Source organism: Cervus canadensis, chromosome X (genome assembly GCF_019320065.1).
Source record: "Cervus canadensis isolate Bull #8, Minnesota chromosome X, ASM1932006v1, whole genome shotgun sequence".
In the NCBI taxonomy this organism is placed as follows: domain Eukaryota; kingdom Metazoa; phylum Chordata; class Mammalia; order Artiodactyla; family Cervidae; genus Cervus; species Cervus canadensis.
In genome coordinates, this window is record NC_057419.1 from 19,678,286 (window position 1) to 19,681,522 (window position 3,237).

Sequence of the window (3,237 nt, forward strand, 5' to 3'; positions counted from 1 at the left end):
GAGACAGAGACCAATGCCATCTTTTGTCAAAAGCTGGAGAAGAGCTTGCCATGTACAGTGGTGCTCAAAAAAAAAAATTTTTTTTTTAAATTTTATACAACTGAATGCTTCCTTTGAAAACTATCTTATGCATAAGTACAATCTAGAAAACCAGAGTTGGGCCGTGGTGGCTGAAGGTGGATGCAGGGTTGGCTTGGGGCCCCAGGGCTTCTGGAGCACTGCTTGAAGTCTACTTACCCAAGAGGTTGGCACTTACTGTGAGAAGCATGAGAGGGTCCATGATGCTTAAGGCTGGCTTCAGGTTCAAAAGAATGAGACAGGATTGTGGCAGACTCATTCCTGGGTTAGTTGGCCGTGGGGAGGACTGCAGGATTCCAGGTTTGCCACATGCATTGGGCGCTGGTCCACTTGACCTGGGCACCACACGGTTCAGCACCTATCACTCCCTGGGTAGGAAACTTATCTTCACTATCTTACATTTAGTAAGCTGAATCTTTAAAAATATGAATAAGATTAAGAGCTATAGCACTCTTCCTTTTACGTTGCCCTTACAAAAGGCATCATCTGGTTTTTCTGTATCAACAAAAGAAAAATGTTTAAGCAGAGATCTTGGTGGAGGATCAGTGGCAGATCTGTACCTCCGACCCCGGGACTGGCAGAATGGCTCACAGTGGAATATTCAGACAGACCTCCTTCTCCTAGATGTCAGGGATCATGCCCATGGGGGAGTTGACCATGGTCATGGTGTTCTTGCCTCATAGATGAGCTGTTCCCCAAAGCCATTTTGGGGCTGGAGGATGAGCCGGCAGGACTTGGCCCATGTGTGGGCGTCCAACAAGGACATGGCCTGGTACTTCATGAGACAGGCGAGGCAGAGGGTGACAGAGCGGCTCAGCCAGCAGCACACTGCTGCAGGGTGCGGCCCTGCTTCCTCTCCATCTTGTGATGTGGTCGGCCGTGGGGTCGAAGTCACAGAGCTGCCAAGTGGGTGTGTCGGCCACAGGCACCGGCCGGCATGCGTGGAAGTCCTCAAATACGGTGCTCACCGTGTCCACTGAGAGGGTGATGACCGCGCTGATGTGGCTGCTGGAGAGCGTGAGCGTGTCGTTGGCGGCCACCCTGCTGCCGGCGTACAGGCTGCTCCTGACGGTGAGAGGCCGCTGACCGAGGGCTGCGGGAACTGAAACAGGAAAGCCCATGGGGATGCTGTCATCCGACTGGTGGGTCAGCAGCCAGTGAGACATAAAGGCTGCATCTTCCTGCTAGGCTGTGTCCACGGAAAACACTCTCGCCTAAGCGGAAGGGTAAGTTCGCTTAGATAGCAACTTTAGGTGAGGGTCTCCGGGTGAGAGAAGACCGGTCACGAACAGGGAGCCACTATTCCTGCCGCCCGCAGCTCCAGTTTCCATAGCACTGATCCCTTGTCGCAGAGAGGAATGGGCCGTGCTGGGTCTCCGGAGAAACGCCGGCCTCGTTTCCCTGTCCTGGAGCTGCTGGGCCTAAACTCATCCGCCCTGGTTACCCGCCCTGCGATCATGCAGGGGACCACAGCGGTCAGTCGAGAAGCACGTCGCAGCCCACTCCTTCTCGCCCATTCCATCTCCATGGCAATGCTGAATTCTCACAAAAATCTCTTTAAGTGGGATTCTTTGCCTCCATTCTACAAGGAAGGAATCAGAGGGTGAGAGACTTAAGTAAAATAGCTGACGCCCACCAAGAGAATAAGGACCAAAGCTACCATACTGGTGTGGACAGGTAGCATGAGAATTCCAAGGTCAAAGTAGCCTGTCCATAAATTCAGGGCTATTATCACCAGCATCTCAAAGTTCTTGCATTTAACTCTTCCTGCTCACATAGACCCTCAAAAACATCCTCCTACCCCAAAGTATCAATAAAAGCCTTCAAAAGATGCCTCTCCTGGGCCCATGGACTATCTTGTCAGTCAGCCAGCACCTACCATTTTCACAGTCCTTTCTCCTGGAGAAAGGAATGGCTACCCACTCCAGTATTCTCACCTGGAGAATCCCATGGTCAGAGGAGCCTGGCGGGCTTCAGTCCATAGCGTCGAAAAGAGTTCAAGAGACTGAGCGACTAATACACATTCCTGGCATCGATGTCTTTCCTAATGCAGCCACTAGGGGGAGACTCAAAGCCAACATGGCTGATGGACATCTTGGACCATCCTAACCCGCGTCCCCTCCTGGCCCCAGAGTTGCCAGTTTTGAAAATGTCACTGTGGTCCTGGGTGCCACAGAGAAATGGGGACACTGGCTCTTGTCCTTTCACAGTGATGCCCGTTGTCACATGGACCTTGAAGCAGCTCACCCAGTGTCTGATTCTCCCCTTTCTCATGAAGATTCAAAACCTGACCCTCCTTTTAGCTTTCCCCAGTCCCCTCCGCTGTACCTCAGGCACAAAAGAAAGCCAAAAGAGCATAGAATATCGAAGTCAGCTTTTACTAGGGCATTTTCCAGAGCATCTTTCACAATTAAAACTTCTATAATTCAAGAATAACTTTCCTGTAGCACTGACAGAGAATAGCATCATGTAGTTCTGCTTATCCGGAGAAGGCAATGGCACCCCACTCCAGTACTGTTGCCTGGAAAATCCCATGGACGGAGGAGCCTGGTGGGCTGCAGTCCACGGAGTGGCGAAGAGTCAGACACGACTGAGCGACTTCACTTTCACTTTTCACTTTCATGCATTGGAGAAGGAAATGACAACCCACTCCAGTGTTCTTGCCTGGAGAATCCCAGGGACGGCGGAGCCTGGTGGGCTGCCATCTATGGGGTCGCACAGAGTCGGACACAACTGAAGTGACTTAGCAGCAGCAGCAGCAGTTCTCTTTATCAGTTACCACAGCAATATCATAGTTTCCAATTCACTCAGTTCACCAGCTTTAAACATGTGTGATTATTTTTTTTCTCATTTGGGGAGGTCCAAATTATTTTAAATTTTGTTCTAGAAATGAGATTTTGTTAGTATGTTTTTAATCACATTATTTCATATTTACATAATGCAAAATCACATAAGGCTATATATGTCAATACATGAATATTTCAGCCCTTTCCACTTTCCCCCTATTTCTTTTTTTTTTTTATTTTTTTTTTATTAGTTGGAGGCTAATTACTTCACAACATTTCAGTGGGTTTTGTCATACATTGACATGAATCAGCCATGGAGTTACATGTATTCCCCATCCCGATCCCCCCTCCCACCTCCCTCCTCCCACCCGTT

The 3,237-nt window shown here is 49.5% G+C and overlaps 1 pseudogene; it reads right to left on the reverse strand.

Annotated features, from left to right (window-relative positions):
* Positions 1–665: 665 nt before the first annotated feature.
* Positions 666–1,213, reverse strand: LOC122434469 (annotated as a pseudogene).
* Positions 1,214–3,237: the final 2,024 nt, after the last annotated feature.